The sequence below is a fragment of the Macaca nemestrina genome, chromosome 2, assembly GCF_043159975.1.
Source record: "Macaca nemestrina isolate mMacNem1 chromosome 2, mMacNem.hap1, whole genome shotgun sequence".
NCBI classification, from domain to species: Eukaryota; Metazoa; Chordata; class Mammalia; order Primates; family Cercopithecidae; genus Macaca; species Macaca nemestrina.
Genome location: NC_092126.1, coordinates 145,633,582 through 145,653,574, shown reverse-complemented (window position 1 = coordinate 145,653,574; position 19,993 = coordinate 145,633,582). Strand labels below are relative to the sequence as shown.

Here is a 19,993-nt window from a genome sequence, read left to right as displayed (position 1 = left end):
CCAGGTCTGGCGTTAAGAAGTGGAATGAGTAAATAAGGATATAAGATACCTCTATAGGAATTATTCTGTACCTTGTTTGTGGTAGTTGTTATGATATATAGTTTTATGTTTACTTTATATATTTATAAACTCATCAACCTATATTCTTAACAAGTGCATTTTTGTTTATCTAAATTATACCTCAATAAAATTGATACAAAAGGTTAAAAAATCTTGTAGTCTTATACATTTCTCTCATCTATAAACTAAAGGGACTTTTCTGAGTTTTAACATCTCTTTCTGCTCTAATTACATGCAATGCTTCTATAACTATTGATAAAATATAAACTTGTATAATGTCTCCTCATGAACTTTTATACTTGTATTCGTGTTGCTTCTTGTAAAACACATTATTTTCCCATAAATCTAACAGTGATTAATGTTATAACTACAACTTGCAACAAGGCATTGATAAAAACTGCTTAGAAATCTCTTTCCAACATTGATAAAGTCTTACTTAGGAAGTTAGGATCATATATGTCTTGCTCCTACTTGAGTGGCTGAAGTAAAGAGCACACCTCAGAAATCTTTGAATATAAAATATCATTCGATTCTCCTTCCTTACTCTTTAAAAGGTAACATTCCATAATTCTATCCCAAATCGCTTGCTTTATGCCATATTTGCCAAAGTCATGCCAGCTTCTTCACATCTTGCCACACACTCAGAAGTTATGAGGTAAGCTATTGGTCCCTGTAACATCTTTGGTTAATCTTTTTTTTTTTTTTTTTTTTGAGTAGAGTTAAACTTTTGTTTATCATCAATTGATTTTTCTTTTCTTTTTTTATTTCTTTTAATTTTTTGTAGAGATGGTGTCTGTCTATGTTGCCCATGCTGGACTCGAATGCCTGACCTCAAGCAACCCTCTCACCTAAGCCTCCCACAGTGCTGGGATTAGAGGCATAAGTCACTGCACCTGGCCCATCCTCAAGTTTTTACACATGGGACAAAGTTTGAAGTCCCTGAGATGGTTAATTTCCTAGTTTCCTAGTTAATCCAAGCAGGAAAAATAGATGGAGAAACAATAAATCTGTTGAAAGTAACCCAACAGAATCAGGTAGTTAACCAGAATACTTATTTCCAGAGCAACTCAAAATGTGTGATATGCCTGACAGAGTTTGGGCACTTATGACTCAATTATAACTAAAAGGGTTCTTTAGAGACTTCATGAAATCAAAAGATTGAATTAAGGGGAGTTAAAACAACTTTAGAGGGTTGATAGACATGTTCTACGTTTTGACTGGGATAGTGGCTACGTGGGTAAATCCATCTGTCAAAAGTAATGTCTTCATACACTTAAAATGTATGCATTTTCTTCATATAAACTACACTTTGAATAGGTTAGTAACCATTTTAAAACAGAAACAGTGGACAAACATGTCAAATACTACTTACCTCAATCAGGTGACTAAAGTTAACATCAACAGTGGTAAACCAGGTCAATAGTACATATCCTTGATATAATGTGATAAAATTGGCACATTACTTCTGTGGTCTTCCCCCTACAAGACCATAATGCTATTTTAATTATGAGAAAAAACATCAGTGAAATACAAATTGAGGGACGCTCTATAAAATACCTGATCAGTACTTCTCAAAAGAGCCCATGTCGGCTGGGTGCAGTGGCTTACGCCTATAACCTCAGCACTGTGGGAGGTCGAGGCAGGTGGATCAAATGAGGCCAGGAGTTTGAGACCAGCCTGGGCAACATGGCATAACACTATCTCTACTAAAAATGCAAAAATTAGCTGGGGGCGTGCTGGTGCACATCTGTAATTCCAGCTATTTGAGGGGCTGAGGCAGGAGGCTAGCTTGAACCTGGAAGGTGGAGGTAGCAGTGAGCCAAAATTCTACCACCGCACCACTTTACTCCAGTCTGGGTGACAGAGTGAGATTCTGTCTCAAAAAGAATAGTAAAAATAAAAAGAGCTCATGTCACCAGAAACAAGGAAAGCCTGATAATTTGTCACAGTCAAGAGGAGTCTGAGACATGATGACTAAATGGAATGTTATAGTTTGGGTAGGATTTTGATTTCCTTAGGGAAAAATCAAGAAAATTTGAATAAAATATAAAATTTAGTTAACAATAATGTATCAATATTAGTTCATTAATTATGATTCATTAATAAAAATGTTAATAATAGAAAAATCTAAATGTGGGGTATATTGGAACTCAGTGCTATCTTTGCAACTTCTCCATAAATCTTAAGCTCTTCTCTTAAAGTAAAAAAAAAGAAAGTTTATTAAAATTGACTTGAATAAGACATATGTAAAACATATGGAAATTCATATATGTATATGGAGGAGGCAGTATTAGGGTGATCATATAATTTATTGTCCAAACCCAGACATGTTTTAAAGTGGATGCTGTTAATAACCATTTACGGATAGGAAGATAAAGTATAGGTCCCCCTAAGTGAAAAGCATATTAAATATTCAAGTTTTGGTTTTACACTTCCTGTGTTTCAGTCCAGTCTCTGCCACTTGCTTGTTTTTATAAATTACTTTACTGAACATTATTTCCAATTTGGGAAGGACAGTAATACTTTCCTTACAAAGTTTGGGAGGATTACATAAGATAATTAAAGTGTTTAGTTAACACAATTACTGGCACATAATAAATGCTCAATAAATCATAGATGACATTTATGCATATCTAGACCTTAGTACATTTTGTTAAAATGTACCTACATAGTTACACAGAATTCTACACTAATGTATCCTCTTGATTTTCATCCTAACCCAACAGTGGTCATACCAACACTTACTCTTTAATAGTTAGCATAGATGTCACCAACAACATACATGTTCCACCCAGTATTTGTTAGGAGATTGAAGGACATTTGCAATAATGCTAATTAAGACAAAAAATAATAATAGTAAATAATATTGGTTACATGGCCTTTTTTCCTTGGAGTAACTCTCCCCATCTTACTTCTTCTGATCTTGCTGGATCTGACAGTCTGAGTTCCAGCACCTAGATGCAGATGTAGCACATGGATGTGACTGAAGCACATCCTCTTAGATAAAATTATTGGTTCAGAAATAGATCTAAGACTACAGTAGAGTCAGTCAGACTCATGTAGGGAAGAGAGGTAACGCTTGTGATTGGATTCATGACTGGTAATGATGTTAACCCCAGGCTGACAATAGTCTTTTTTGCCACAGTATGAAGAGACATTTCCTGAGGAGGAAGTCAATTCAGAAGTAAGTAAAACTAAGAGGTTAAGAGAATTAGATAGAGTTGGGCCGGGCACGGTGACTCATGCCGGTAATGCCAAGCACTTCGGGAGGCCGAGGCGGGCGGATCACAAGGTCAGCAAATCAAGACCATCCTGGTCAACATGGTGAAACCCTGTCTCTACTAAAAATACAAAAATTACCTGGGCGTGGTGGCGTGTGCCTGTAGTCTCAGCTACTCAGGAGGCTGAGGCAGGAGAATCGCTTGAACCCAGGAGGCAGAGGTTGCAGTGAGCCGAGATGGCGTCACTGCACTCCAGCCTGGTGACAGAGCAAGACTCCATCTCAAAAAAAAAAAAAAGAATGTGCAAACAGTAGGTGAACAGAAGGACAAAGTCTTCGGTTTGATTCTGGACATTTTCCTCCTCCATTATCGTCTCTATTTCAATCTGCTATGAGGTCATTTTTCTCTGATGCCTTGTTTGTCCTTGAAGAAAAAGTTTGCAAGGTAACCCATACACTCCCTCTTTATTTGTTCCTTATTCCTGCATTAAAATTCAAGGGGCTTTCTACCCCTCCTTGTTATACCTGTTTGTCTTTTATCTGTGTATCTGTCACTTTGCTGTCTCTTTGCATTTCTCATTTCTTGTCCACACTTGCTCAATGAGAATATTCACTTTAATCAGCAGATCTCTTTCCTCTGCAAGTGATGGAAACCTAGTGCAAGCTAGATGAAACAAAAATGGAATGTTGTTGACTCATGTTACCAGATAGCCAAGGGAAAAATCCAGCTTCAGATATGGCTAGATCTAGGTGCTTGAAAAAGTCATGAGACTTTTTTTCTTTCAGAGTCCTCTTACCTTTGCATTTCTTTGCTTGTTCACTTTATTCCTTCTTGCTGTGTGGCCAGGCTGTCTGCACCTGTACGCAAGACAGACAAGCATAGTACCAACTGCCTTACAGAATCCTTAAAGGTTAAAATACAAAGTAATAGAGATCTCTATGCCAATGTCCATAGAACAAATATTAAAAATATCATAAACATAATCTGACTGGGCAAAACTGAGTCATGTTTTCTTTCAGGCAGTGATCAGCCATTGTGGTTGAGACACTCACCAGAACTATGCTCACGATAGAGGAGCAATTCCACACTGAAAATAGCAGGTGTTTACTCAATATAAAGTAAAATGTGACTAAAAATAAATAAATAAGCCAAATAACATTTTTATTATAACTATGGGAAACTCATGAATTTCTTTGGTTTTAGGTAGGAAAAGAATAGATTTGAGACAGAAGCTACATAGAATGCTACAGCGTTCTGTACAATAGTCTTTTCTTCATGACGTTTTCCATTTTTCACTATAAAACATGTCTTGCCAAACCATCAAAGATAAATATTTAATTATTGGCCGGGCGCGGTGGCTCAAGCCTGTAATCCCAGCACTTTGGGAGGCCGAGACGGGCGGATCACGAGGTCAGGAGATCAAGACCATCCTGGCTAACACGGTGAAACCCCGTCTCTACTAAAAAATACATAAAACTAGCCAGGCGCGGTGGCGGGCGCCTGTAGTCCCAACTACTCGGGAGGCTGAGGCAGGAGAATGGCGTGAACCCGGGAGGCGGAGCTTGCAGTGAGCTGAGATCCGGCCACTGCACTCCAGCCTGGGCAGCAGAGCGAGACTCCGTCTCAAAAAAAAAAAAAAAAAAATTATTTTCTGCCCAACATTTCTAGGGTCACATATAGAAATTAGCAAGAGCTGAGTTCTATTAAATTACAGTATTAAACATTTTTCTTGACTCACCACACCCACTAGGCATATAGTCAACTCACATTCAGCCTGCTTTACCTCTTTGCATTAAACTATGATCTCACACTTTCCTCACTTCTTACAGTCCCAATTATAATCCTTAGAATTCCTAAAATAGCTCACTGTATTGCTTAAACCCTGGAACAAATGGCCATAAACGAAAATTATCATATGGTCAGATACCTTCAGTTAGGTCTCTCAATTCTAATTTATATCTTACATTATCAAGATTAGTGATTCTCAGCTAAGATGATGTCACCCCCCCAAGGATAGCTGGCATTATCTGGAGACATTTTTGATTGTCATGACTGATATCTTTCCTGTTTTCTAGTGGGTTGAGGGCTGAGATGGTGCTAAACATCTTATAAAGCAAAGGACAGCAACAACAAAAAATTATTCAGCCCCAAATTTTATTGGTGCTGAGTTTGACAAACCCTGGTCTAGATTAATAACAGTCCAGGGATTATGAACAAAATTATCACACCTCTATCACTTCATTCAATATGCACAATATACTCAAATAGGTGGATGAATAATTACATGAAGGCAAAATGCAGTAGAAAATAATAACCATTAATGATCTCAACCTTCCTTATAGCTCATTTCTTTCATTTTTTCTATTTTTGTCAAGCCTTCATGTTCTATTACAGCATTCCAGTTGAGCTCTTAGATCTTCAACAGAATAGAAAAGTGAAATAAAAAACATGGTGCACTAAAATTCAAGAAACCCTGGTACTAGTTCCAATTATATCTTGTATTAGAGTTATGACTTGGTAAAATAATTTACTCCCTTAGAAACATGGGTTTCACTTGTTTAAAATAAAATATTTAGATTAAATCGTTATTTTAAGTACTTTTTCATGTAATAAAGAAGAACAAAATGGGAAAAGAAACCTACAGAAACACAATGGTGAAAAAAAAAAAAAAATTCAAGAAGCCAGGACCCCTACTGATTCAGCTTGTCTCTCTTTCCCAGCAATGGCACCAAAAGGGAGATTCTTCTGAATTCATTTTGTTAATCACCGAATTCATTGACTTCTATTTTTCTTTGAGTTCTAGTGTTTGATGAATAAAGCAAAATTCATTCATTGTAGGTTCCATTTTTATAATGAAGCAGGAAATTTCCCCTGAACCCTTCGTGGATGGGAAGTGGAGTGCCGGCAATGGGGCTAGCTGACTGCTTTGGTGCCAGCAGGGGCAAACTCCACTCACTTGAACCCATTGCCCCATTGCGCTCAACCCCTTGCAGGAGAGAGCATGCAGGTGAGGGGGTGCAGGATCCAGGGCAAGTGCTTTTAGGCACCGGCAGGAGCAAAAATTCCATGTAAGCCCTGTGGCAGTGTCTAGCAGGGAATACCCACAATCCTCAAAGCCCCAGAGGGCATATGTTAAAATGCTCTTTTAGTTCTGCCATCCACAACAGCTTAGGTGCTAAACAACTCAGCGGGCCCTCTGGCTTTTCAAGTGAGGTGGTGGTTCTCCACCAATGAGGACAGAGGGTCCGGATAACAGCCTTTAGTGTCCATGTCCGTGACACCCGAGCTCTTATTGGGTGTCCAAGAAAAATAAGGTCACACAAAAGAAACGAAGGGTTGTTAATGTGGAGGATTTTATTGCTGATGAAAGTGACTCTCAGCGGGAAGAGTAGCTGGAGAGGGAATGAAGCAGCAAGGTGATCTTCCCCTAGCATCCAGCTGTCCTTGGCTGGACTCCTCTCCAAAGCAATACCATCAAGCCATCCCTCTGAAATCAAGCTGCTTGTCTCTGACGTCAAACTGTAGTTTCTAACGTCTAGCTGCTTCTCCTCTTCTCTGCCTCTTTTTCTCTGCTGACGGAGCCTGGAGATTTTATGGTTACAAGATTTGTGGGGGGGGTGGGCATGGGCGGTTTTAGAAAAGGCAACGTTCTAGTAGGAAAACAGGAATGCCTGTTCTCGCTTTGGGCTGTGGCTCCAGGCTTGAGCATGGGGTCTTCACCAGGGACCTGCCCTCTTCTGCCCAGAATTTTCCTGCCTCCTGTCTCTATCAATAATGCTTTGCTCTCTATTTAGAACTAAGTCTTACCTAATAAAATAACTAAATGGTCTTAGATACCATAATATGGTTACATTTCTGAGATAAATACATAAGGGCTTCTTCAGAAATTATTCTAAGACCTATAGTCTCATGCACAATGCCAATATAGTACAGTGAGATTTTAGGTGAGAGCACCATTTTGCTTCTGTCAAATTGTTTGAGAAGAAGGCTTATTCAAGATTTGCCTAAAAGGGACAGTTCTAATATGCCAAGCCACAGAAAAAACCATGTTCCAGAGACAGGGAAAAGAGATGGAAGATCTTTCCCAACAGTAATCACTTGATACAGGAAAAAATGTATTTGGCAAATAAAACAAAATCCTTCTAAATTCTAAAATAATAAAATTAAAATTACAAAACAAAATTTTCTTTGTTAACCAATGGATCCTTTTAACAATGTTTGCACAAAAATCTGCAACAGAGATTCTGGAATGCCAGAAAATGAGCAACAGTATAAGACCAGCAAAAGTATTTACTAAGTTTTTTTTTGTCCATGTTTTCTCTTCTCTTAATCAGCCTTAGCAATTACATCTGACTTAAGGGTGCCTGTTAGATTTTCCCTTTGTTGCATCTTTCCTTGATGTCTTGGTGAGGAAAATGAAAATCAATAGAAATTCTGTGGCATGGCCCTGGCAGCATTTGACTGTATGTATGGCTTCAGAAGTGCTTTATTTAGACTGAATTAAAAGTGATAGGGTTCACAACATGCTACACCCAAAATATGGTGCTTTGGCATATTGAATGTTTTAAGCTGAAGGAATTTGAGAAACAAGAGGTGCAGTAAGGACCTTTACACCTTCCCATGGAGGAAGTTGGAAGACCCTCATTTGAGAAGTGCCCTCCTTAAGACAGAGGATGTTGCCCTAACTCACTACTCATGGCTTCCACCACTTTGTCCAACCACATTTTTTCATGGCTTTCTACTGTAACTGCCCAAAGAGTTTTTCATTGCCCATTGCCCAGATAGAGCCAATTTACCAAGGCAGGAGAATTCCAACAGAGAAAGAATTTTACACACATTGAGCAGACCAAATGGAAGGCTGGAGTTTTATTGTTACTCAAATCAGCCTCTCCAATCATTTGGAGGCTAGGTTTCAAAGGTAGCTGGGGGGAAGGGGCAGGGGTGCAGGTGGGAAGTGGTCTTCTTGTGCATTGAGTGGCTTCTGGATTGGGCCACTCAGGAGCAGTTGGCAGGTCCGGGGTCCAGGTGGAGCCACTGGTAGAAGGATTTGCAAAAAACAAACAAACAAAAACCTGAAAAGATGTTTCAAAAGGCCAATCTTAGGTTCTACAATAGTAATGTTATCTGCTTGAGTAATTAGGGAAATTGCCTATCTTGTGACCTACAAAATAATGACTGGCAATTGTTTATGTCTACCCCTCAGTGGAATTGAGGCTCCTCTATTCACCTAGCCTGGAGGTCTCTCATTAGCTTTACAAAGGCAGTTAAGTTTTGGGGAAGGGCTATTATCATTTAAACTACAAACTAGATGTCTCTCATTAGTTTGCTTGGCTTAATCTCAGAAATAATTAAAGGTATCTTGAAGACCAAAGGCAAGATGAGGATTGACCAGATCAGATCTCCCCCACTGCCATAATTTTCTCACTGATATAATTTGTGAAAAGGTCGTTTTACTACTTTGCTTTTCAAACCTAGTATAAAAACACTCAGGTTTAGCTGTTTATTTGGGTCATCATTTCTTTTTGAAGCTCCAGTGTTACATAAAACCTATATTAAATAAATTTGTACGCCTTTTTTTCATTAATACATCTTTTGTTATAGTCCCCAGAGGAGAACCAAGAAGGTTTGAAGGAAAATATTTTTCTTCCTACAGTTTCTGGTAATAAGGATAAGATACCATTGTCCAGGACATCTTTCTCAGTCCAGAAGCTGCAGCTGAAATCTGGAAACTTGCCTAGGTTCAGTGGCTCACGCCTATAATCCCAGCACTTTGGGAGGTGGAGGCAGGAGGATCACCTGAGGTCAGGAGTTCAAGAAGAGCCTGGCCAACATAGTGAAACCCTATCTCTACTAAAAACACAAAATTAGCGGGTGTGGGGGCACATGCCTGTGGTCCAAGCTACTTGGGAGGCTGACACAGGAGAATCACTTGAACCCAGGAGGCAGAGGATGCAGTGAGCAGAGATCACACCACTGCACTCCAGTCTGGGCGAGACAAAGCAAAATTCAAAAGAAGAGAAGAGAAGAGAAGAGAAGAGAAGAGAAGAGAAGAGAAGAGAAGAGAAGAGAAGAGAAGAGAAGAGAAGAGAAGAGAAGAGAAGAGAAGAGAAGAGAAGAGGTCTGGAACTTTGACAAAGTTGGTCAAAGGTAAACATTCTTTAAAGGGTTTATTGGGCTTGAATTTGATTCACAATTGGAATAGGTATACTTTGAAGATTTGGACTTTTACATCCAAAGGATTTTTCTTTCTTGAGGGCTCTCATTCTAAACAAATGTCCCTTAAGTATCTATAGAAACATCAAGTTGAAAGAAAGGAAAAATGAAAAAGAAACAATTTCTTGACTGGTCTAAGAAAAACACACGAAAACGCCAACAAACTCCCTTAAAAAGATTAGGAGGTAGAGCTCAGACTTAGAACAAAAGTTATGAATTGCAAAAGGCATTCAGACAGGCTAAGACATAGGTTACAATGGATAGCCAGCAAATAGCTTTGAAAAAGGCCCCAAGGAACCCAGCAAGGCTGTTTTACAGTCCTTTATAAAGTCCACTTATTTCATGAGACTCTATAACCAAACCTTTTCAGCTCTAGGCCTTCCCATTCAAATTACTTTGCCAATGTATTTTGGACCTCAATCATAAAAATTTACTCAATGGGGGGAAAAAATCTTATAATTACCCTAGATTTCTGACACTATAATAAGCAAACATGTTTCTTAATTCCTTCTTGGAGAAAACCTACATCATTTCTGTTTCACTTGGAGATACAAATCTTACCATCTCTTTGGAAATGCAAACTTCCAAGAAGATAACTCTTGCATTCAACTCAAATGGAGAAAGAAGGGAGACATTTTGGAAATAAACTGCCACTTGATATTTTCAAGTAGCAGTTTCAAGTCCCTCACCCCAAATGTAGTCCACAGCTTCCGTAAGATTCATATGAAATTCTTAAAAAGTCTTTTTCACAAATATTGGTAAAAAAAAAAAAAAAGCTTTAGCTTCCATTGAGCAAGTAATCTTGACTTATTTGCTCCATCTGCTAGAAATGTAATAATACAAAGATGAGAATCAACTCTTATATAAATAAGCAAATTTTGTGTTTCTGCATTTCTACCTCATTAATAGCTAAAATTCAGAATGAAAGCTGTAAAATCTCTATTGGCATCTGTCTGTATATTTAAAATCTCTATTGGCATCTGTCTGTATATTTAAAATCTCTATTGGCATCTGTTTGTATATTTATGTGTGTATGTATGTTATGTATATATAATACTTTCTACCCTTGAATGGTTGAAAATTAATTTTAGAAATTAATTTCTACCATAGTAATTTGTAAAATTCTCAAAAGAAATTATATTCAAATTGACTTTGAGATAAATGCACTTATATAAATTGTCACAGGTGCATCTGGCAGGGACTGGTGTCGTGGGCAGTAAAATAATTTACCAAGACAGTCGTGGGTAAAGAAAGGCAGATTTATTAGAAAAGACGTGAGATACATTGTAAGGGTGCAATGGGCAGCACAGCAGAGAAAGGGCTGTCTGCCAAGAGGCAGGGACTGTAGGGAAGTACTAGATAGGTTGTACTGGAGGGGCTTTGTGCAGATAAAGTATGCGGATAAGGTCTTGCTGCTGGGGCTGTGTGCAGAATGGGGTATTTGGGAATAGGATGTCACACCAGTGGGTTGCATATGATTAGCCATTTCTCAGAACAATTTTTCAACTCCATCTGGGACCTCTTCCTTGTTGCTTACTTATCAGGACTACACATCTAGTATTCCTAAAAGTCTCAGAAATATAAAAACTAACCCAAATGCTTTTCAGGTTCATGTGGCTTGAGTAAATCTTTAATAAATTAGGTTAGTTTAATATTGTTAGTGTAATAAAAACAGCTATGTCTTCTGAGTTATCAACATTAAGTATAATACATTTTTATTCTACTTGGGTTTACCAGTCAAATAAGGTTAAAATAGTTAACAAGAAAAGAACTTGAGATGATGACTAGCATTGGTCGGTGTTATAATAAGTCTGCCTAAAAAAATAGCGTCCAAAATCTTTTTGGTAACCTGCATTCTTAAAGTTACACTAAGCTAAATTAAATAATAGATATTAATTAAATGTCTGAGTCAGTTCTCAAATAAAGTACTAAGACATTACTTTTGGCATCCTGGTTTAAAATGGTATAAAGAAGTTAAATATATTTGGGTCTGTTAATAAATGTGAGGAATTGTACTATGAGGAAGCATATTCCTCTAAGAAATAGGAGATAATATATTCACAAAATTTGATATCTGCTATAGATTGCTAGTATTTGGGAGACAATTCACAGTTGTCTACTTCCTGGTTTTTTCAGTTAAAAAAAGGATACCAATGGCTAAAAACTATAATCAATATATAAAATAAAACTACTAAAAATAATAAAGGAAAAACTTTGTATGCAACAAACACAGGATATATTTTTAACAAAGAAACATACAAGATATGGATACAAGAACATATATAAGATATAAAAGATGAGTTATTGTTAAGAAAAAAATAGAGTAATTTTATTCAAAAGTAAGGTGACTAGTTTTTCCAGAATTAAGTAGAGACAAATCCTGAATAGAAAGTTTTAAAAGGCTTGCATAAAAGATATCTTATCTCATGTAGTTAATTAAGCGGGCTAAGACTTAAATGAATTTCGTATAAAGTTTTAAAATTAGCTTTTAAATCAATAGAATACCTATGCAAAGGTAAAGTTTAACTTTTTCTGTTAAAAGGATAAAGATTTCTTGAATAATTTAAAAAATATTTTTGTTTACCTATTAAGTAATGTGCCTAAGAAACAAAAATCCTGTTTAATCAAAAAAAATTTTCCCATGCTTTATGTTATGCTTAACAGACCTTGATTACTTCAAAAAGCTCAGTCTCAATATTAAAAAATAAAGTAAGAGTTGGGGTTTTGTTTGTTTTTTGGCAAGTATATTACTTTCTGTATTTGCCTTTAAAATAGTTAACACTTTGGTCAAATGGATAACTATTGTTTCACAGTAATCTGGGATTCTACTAAATCAAGTGTTCAAATATTTAAACATATCTGACAAATTTCTCAAAATCAAATGCTAAATATAGTCTTTTTGACATCAAACTAGCTTTGAGATTTTCCAGAGAGCCCCTAGAAAATATCAAATATTTTCTGAACTTGTAAAGAGAGAAATGTTTAAGTAGATTTATTAGATATGTTAAATTATATAGTTACTATATGTTTAATAATTAGTTACTAAATATTTAGTTATATTTATTTGATATTTTAAATTACAAAGTGAGGACACTGACACATTTCTAGGACTTTCATACAATTTGTGATCCGTGTATTAATAACATGTCTATGTAAATATAACATGAAGGTTTATAATCACTTCTTATTTGGTAATGCAATTATGGGTTACATGGGACTAAATTAACTGGAAAAAAAGGGCTTATGATTTTTACGGCCCTTTTGTTAAAAACATTGTGGTTCTCAAATGTTTTGTTTTCTAGATTTAAGGAACTCTTCTTCCCTTTCCTCTTAAGCCATCTACAGCTTACAGCTATTTGATAAATTATGCCTTTATAAAAAAAATGAAATATTTTCCCTTTATCCATACTGATCCCTTCATGAATAAAAAACTACTATTGAGTATTCTTATTTTTGTAGCAATACAATTATTTGCGTTAAGTTTAATAAGAATCTGTTCTCCTTGTAACAGGACGTAATTGTCAACATTGGTTATATTACCAAGGCTTTGACTGGAATGTTATGGACAGGATCAGAAGAATCAGATATGACCAGAGAGTTTTAAGGAACTAAGGCTGATTTTATTGAGCCAATGCTTATAAAATCCCTTGGAAAAACTGGCATGATACCTAGTTACAGGATTCACAGCCTTATGGGTGAGTAAAGGAGCTCACTTTCTGCCGGTTCCAAGAATCTCAGATTATGTTGGAAACCTCAAGAAAACAGGGATTCACTCAAACCAATAGGTATTGTAGGAAGAGTCTAATGCCCTGTTCCCGGCTTGTCCTCATAGCCTCAAGAGGCTTTTAAAAGTTCAATCTGAGATTTCTTATAAAAAATTACAGCAAAGCAAGCTAAAAAAAACTCACATAGTAAATTACTGTTTTTTTCTGTACATATGTAAATAACAGGCCACGTGTAATGAGAGAAGACTTAGTTTGCAAACAAATTGGTCCTACTTTGATTATCTTTGATAGAAATGGAGGTGACTAGAGAGACAAAAATTATGTTTCAGTGGCAAACTATATCACATCATCTGAATTATACAATTCCATTCCCACTGTTCATTGCATTTGAAGTTTTATTATCCACTGTAAACTGGATGGAGCCTGATCAATTATTTTAGCTTCCTTGAAAATGTGGTTACAACTCTAACATTTTACATGATTCTTTTACCCCCCCTGATTTGGCACCACAGAAAGCTAAAACCTGATTGCTCACATCCTTATTTGGAATACCTAAAAAAGCCTTGCAAGCTGAAACTGGGCACTTCCATACTTTGCTCTGAGAATAAACATATTGGTGCGGTACAGTTTGGAGATTTCTACCCTCCAAATCTCACGTTGAAATTTCATCCACAGTGTTGGAGGTGGGGCTTAATGGAAGGTGTTAGCATCACGTGGGCAGATCCCTCATGGATGGTTTGCTGCTGTTCTTGTGGTAATGAGTGAACCCTTGTTCTATTTGTTCCCATGAGAACTGATGATTTAAAAGAGCATGGCACCTTCTTCCCCTCTTTTTCTTCTCCTTTGTCACGTGACATGCCTGCTGACCTTTGCCTTCCACCATGGGTGGAAGTTCCCTGAAGCCTTCACTAAAAGCAGATGCTGGTGCCATGCTGCTTCTACAGCCTACAGAACTGTGAGCCAAATAAGCCTTCTTTCTTTATAAATTATCCAGCTTCAGGTATTCTTTTATAGCAACACAAACAGACTAAGACACAGTGCCATCACTAGAGGCATTCAAACTGCAAACCAAGAAATGTGTTGGATGTCCACTGTTACTGTCACTCCACCATCTCAGGATACTTTCAACTCAATATCTAGAAAATTTTTAATTGCACTCTGGATTCAAAAACTGAATTTATAGCTTGTTTTAACAATTAACCTTTTTTAATTTGTGTTTTCATAGAAATACCCCTACTTAAATACCTTATTGCTTACACCTCATAGAGGTTTAACTTAGGTAGGCATCCTACTTCCGCCAATACTACTGAGTCCAGAAATAAGACACAACTCTTTAAGCAGAGGAATCTAATCCCAGGACTGACAGGCTGGTTCAGTGACATATGGGACAATCTGCCAACTCAGTTTCTGGGCTGTAAAACTTTTGGGGAAAAGTTGCAGATGGAGAAATCATAGGGTTCAGAACATACTACCCCAAAATATGGCACCTTGATATATTGAATGTTTTAAGCCAAAAGAATTTGAGAAAGAGTAAGTTCAGGAATGACTCTGACTTTTCCCTGAAGAAATCATAAGACTTTTGTATGAGAGGTGCCCTTCCTATACCTGGGAGAAAGCAGTATCCTTATCTCTGAAGACGAAGAGAGAGAGGCTGAGAGGTATCTAAATGAACAAGCCTTGATAAGTTAACCCCAGTTTACTACTCTTATCTCACACTCCCTAATCCTACCATATTTTTTCATAACTTTGTCTCTTCATCAAACCTAGTATAAAGAGAGTCGGGTTTAACCATTTTTAATTTGGGATCTTCATTTCATTATAGAGTAGCCCATGTCACATTAAACTTACAGTAAGCAAATACACCAGGTATGGTGTTGCACGCCTGTAATTCCAGCACTTTGGGAGGCCGAGCTGGGTGGTCACTTGATCCCAGGAGTTCGAGACCAGACTGAGCAACATGGTGAAACCCCATCTCTACAAAATATACAAAAATTAGTTGGGTGTGGTGGTGCGTATCTGTTATCTCAGATACTTGGGAGGCTGAGGTAAGAGGATTGCTTGAGCGCAGGAGGCAAAGATTACAATGAGCTGAGATCGTACTTCTGCACTTCAGCCTGGGACACAGAACGAGACTCCATTTCAAAATTTTTAAAACAGTGGTTTTTTTGTTTTGTTTTGTTTTTGTTTTTTGTTTTTTGCTAATCTGTCTTTCCTTATAGGCATCAACTGAGATCCTAGAAGTGTATAAGGAAAATATTTGTTTTCCTCCCCTACAAAATAATTGAAATGTTAATACTTCAAATCTAGTTAAACCTATTCAGTGCTAGAAAGAATTCATGCCTCAACTCATACAAAGTTTTTCTTCAAGCTATCAAATTTTCTGTCTTTCTTTTCCTTCTTTTTCTTTCTTTCCTTTCTTTCTTTTCTTTCTTTCTTTCCTTTCTCTTTCTTCTCTTTCTCTTTCTTTCTTCTCTTTCTCTCTGTCTTTCCTGTTTTGAGACAGAGTCTTGTTCTGTCACCTAACCTGAAATGCAGTGGTGCAATCTCAGCATTACAGACATTTGCCACCACACCCAGCTAATTTTTGCATTTTTAGCAAAGATGGGGTTTCACCATGTTGACCAGGCTAGTCTCAATCTCCTGACGTCAAGAGCTTAAGAGATCCACTCACTGAGGCCTCCCAAAGTGCTGGGATTACAGGTGTTAGCCACTGTGCTGGTCTCCTTCTCTTCTCTTTTCCTTCCTTTCCTTTCTTCCTGTGTAGTGTCAAATACCTTGGGTTTCTTAAACTTTTAAAACAAAATTTCCCAAGTAACTATTGTAGAATATTAATCCCCAAATATGTTCATTTAATAAAATCTAGATGACCAAATACACACTCTTGTGGATATATTTTGTTCCCATTTGCCAAACAAATTTTCTGAGAAGTCTTGTAGTAAAAATAACGTTAAATTGTCTTCCCAAGTTATTTCACCATGGTGCTATGTCCCAACCTTTTTCTGTATATTTTTTCAAGTAATAGCTATTAACACCTGTGAAGGTAGCAGGAAAAACTGGAAAATATTGATCATTGATTTTTATCTTCCTTCTCTTCTATTTTTTTCAATATCTTTTGAATCTGCACTTTGAATCTTCAATATGCTACTCCCTTAGTAGCAAAAGCACTTTTGCAAGAATCTCCAGTGATTCTGAATTTTTTATTTAAATAATGTCTTTTAATTCTCTACTCTAACTGGATCTCTGTAGTGTATATAAAACCATCCATTACTCATTACTTGATTATCTTGTGTCCCCCATCAAGATTTTAAAAATATATATTTCTTGATTTTCATCCTATATGTCTTGCTATGATTTGAATGTCCCCTTTAAACCTGTTGAAACTTAATCCCCATGTGCAAGTATTGAGAGATGGGATTATGAAAAGTAACTGGACCATGAGGACTCTGCCCTCATGAATTGATTAATCCTTTCATATAGTAATGGCTTAATGGGTTGTCATGGGAGGGGAACTAGTAGCTTTATAAGAAGAAGAAGAGATGTGAGCTGGTGTGTGAGCCTGCCAAGTCCACTCACCTGATAGCCTGCATCATCCCAGGACTCCTTAGAGAGTCTCCACCAGTAAGAAGGCTTTCACAGATCCAGCCTTCAACCTGGGCTTAGCCTCCATAATTGTAAGAATAAATCTCTTTTCTTTATAAATTACCTAGTTTTCAGTATTCTTCTATGAAAGAAAGTGAACTTATACCTGTGTCCACCTGGAGCATGTTTCCATCAGGACTCTCTCCTTAGTTCTATTATTTATTTTGTTTTATCCCCTTTCCTTGTGTGATTTCATTCACTACATGCTTTTTAGTTATAATGATTGGATGCTAATGACTCTTAAACCAGTATTTCCAGCCCAGACCCCAGTCTTGATCTTGAAAATCAAATTTTAGTAGTTCCCAAATACTACTCAGAGTTCACAAACTTTTCCTGGGTAGGAAACTTTCTCTCCCTCACCCCTCCTCCTCCCTTCCCCTCCCTTCCTCCTCCCTTCCCTCTCCCCCTCCCCTCCCTCTCCCTCTTCTCATCCTCCTTCTCCTCCTCCTCCTCCTTCTTCTCTCTGTCACCCAGGCTGGAGTGTAGTGCCATAATCACTACTCACTGCAGGCGTTAACTCTTGGGCTTAAGCAATCCTCCCCTCTCTGCCTCTTGAGTAGCTGGGACTACAGGCACGCACCACCATGCCTGGCTACTCTGTTTGTATTTTTTGTAGAACCAGGATTTCACCATGTTGCCCAGGCTGGTCTCAAACTCCTGGGTTCAAGCAATCTACCTGCGTCGGCCTCCCGAAGTGCTGGGATTATAGTGGGATTATAGGCATGAGCAACTGTGCCTGGCCTCTTCTATTTTTTTTTTTTTTTTTTTAGAGCAGCACTTATTATAGTGCCTTTATAATTGCACAGTTCTAATACTTGTTGGTTAAATCAAAATTTAGAACCAAATAAGCTACATGGGTTAGTAATTCATCTAAGAGTTTGAAGTCAGATTAATTTGCCATTGGTCAAATCACTTATTCAGCTCTCAGTTTCATCTGAAAATTGGAGAAGGTGGACTAGATAATTGCTGTGCTCACTATTAGCATTACATTTCTTTTTAAAAAATTTTCCATTATCTTTTTTAAAAAATGGAAAAAATGTTAAAAATTATTTAAAACAAGAGAAGCTTTGCCTATGAAGTTATGGTATTTCAGTACAAATATATACATTTAATAAATTGTTTTGAGTGACAAATTAGTGTCAGGCATTGGGGTAGACATTTTAAGATGAATAAAACATGCTAAAGTAGAAAAAAATTCTAAAGAAAGTGATTTACATTTCTATTTAAAGTTTACATTCTCCATATATGAGTTAAAAAATATGTTCTACCAAGTCTTAATTGAAACTAAAAAGAGCTTAAAAAGTGACTGAAAAACATCATAAATTTATTGTTAAAGGAACCACTGAAGAAATGTACAATACTAAAAGCTTGTATAATTTTGAAACTTCAAATAAAATTTGTCCTAGTTGCAAAGACTTAAGAATACAGTCTTGTTTAAAAAAAATATTTGGACCATTTTAAGCACTAAATAATTATTTCATTTTTTGTTTGTCATATATTTTGAAAAAATTAAGGAAAGTCAGAAAATAATACTGGCCTAATATTGATCAGAAATGCTGTAAGATCAAATAATGTCACCTACCTACTCATTATCCATGTTAATGGAGAGTTTATGAATAAGGCATGTTGCATATAGTAGTTCATAAGTGAAAACCATCTGTAATAGCATTGGACGCCCTGCTGGTGTAAAGTTATCACGGTATTTCAGAGCCCCGTATATGAATCAGAAATCTCAGGGGATTGAGAGAGATTTCAACTTAACTCTTCACACTGGAGTGAAGAACAATAAGAAAAAATTGTAACTGATATAGATTGACAATCAGTGATAAGGGCACACATTTTTTCCAGCAATTTTTATGTTTTTAAAACTTGGTCTAAATTATGCAGAAAATATTACATAAAATACTGGAAAAAAGATATAAAAGTAAGTGAGATGGGGAAATATTTCTAATAGTTGAAGCCATATATTTTAAATTTTTGTCTTTATGGAATTCTAAACATAGAAAAAAAGTGTTTGTTATCCCTTTTTGGACCCTTTTTGCATTCAGGGACCAGACCTTATTCAACATCATATTCTCAATATGTAGTAGAGTATGTGCCCACGAGAAGGTGCTCCAAAAGCTGTTGAATCTAGTTAAACTGAAAGAAAACAGGAAGGAAATATGTGATATATTCATGATAGTTATTACCATGCCAAAAAATAAGTGTGTAAATACAGTAGAATCTCTTTTAACTGGTCCCTACTAAAATAACCCATTGGATTAACTAAGAATTATAATTTACATTACAAAACATAAAACTATGTTCATCATCTGAAGAATGCCCAAGGCTACTTAATTATATTCTAGTATTCTCACATTTATGCTACCCCCAGATAAGCTCCATACTTACCAAGAATTGTTTTTCTTCCCAGATCTGTTTTTTTCCAAGTGTACTTTTTTATTACTTCCTTCATTATTTATATAATCTAATGGAATATGAGCATGGGAAGAGAGCAGTTCCTATGAAAACTATGTTTAATGGTTTCGAAATATACTAATAAAGACAAGTTACAAAAAATATTATTGAATTATGTGCAGAAAGAGAAAAATAAAAAAGACTGGGGGTGAGAATATAAGACCTCTGAGGACTGTAATCTTGCATTGTTTCACAAATATGTCTGAGATCTCATTTCACTTAAAAAAAAATGGGGAAATAAATGACAACACATTGTGAGTATAGTTTACGCAAAGAAAAGAACATAGCTCTTTAATCAGCAAACTCATTAAAATAAATTTAGTCCTACTTCAAAATATTGGAAAATGAATGACAGCTTAGATAGTGTATCTTTATAAAATATTTCATGAGACTTAAATGATTTTTCTTATTAATTGATCAATTAGACTAATCATGTTGAATAGAATACTTCCATGCTATCCAATTTAAGTGTGATATATGATACCAAAAATCTATTTTAAAAATACTTCCCCCGGGTACCTCTTCTTCCTGGTAAGTCCATTTCTTTCTTTTTACTCATTCTACCATGACAACTTGGCCATGAAATTTATCACCCCAGGTAAAAATACGGTACATTCAGCCCGGAATAATGCAATCACTGTTCAGTTTCAAGTTGACTTCAAAGTGACTTGTTTTTCC

General features: G+C 36.5%; 1 long non-coding RNA gene across 1 annotated transcript in view; it reads right to left on the bottom strand.

Moving 5' to 3' along the window:
* LOC105477638 (uncharacterized) overlaps positions 1 to 19,993 on the bottom strand; it is a 79,326-nt gene that overhangs the window by 9,607 nt on the left and 49,726 nt on the right. The window contains exons 2-4 of the long non-coding RNA XR_011620211.1: positions 4,078 to 4,138; positions 3,806 to 3,944; positions 1,433 to 1,539 (exon numbers count right to left, since the gene is read on the bottom strand). This is a non-coding gene — a long non-coding RNA (uncharacterized lncRNA). The remainder of the gene's footprint in view (positions 1 to 1,432; positions 1,540 to 3,805; positions 3,945 to 4,077; positions 4,139 to 19,993) is intronic.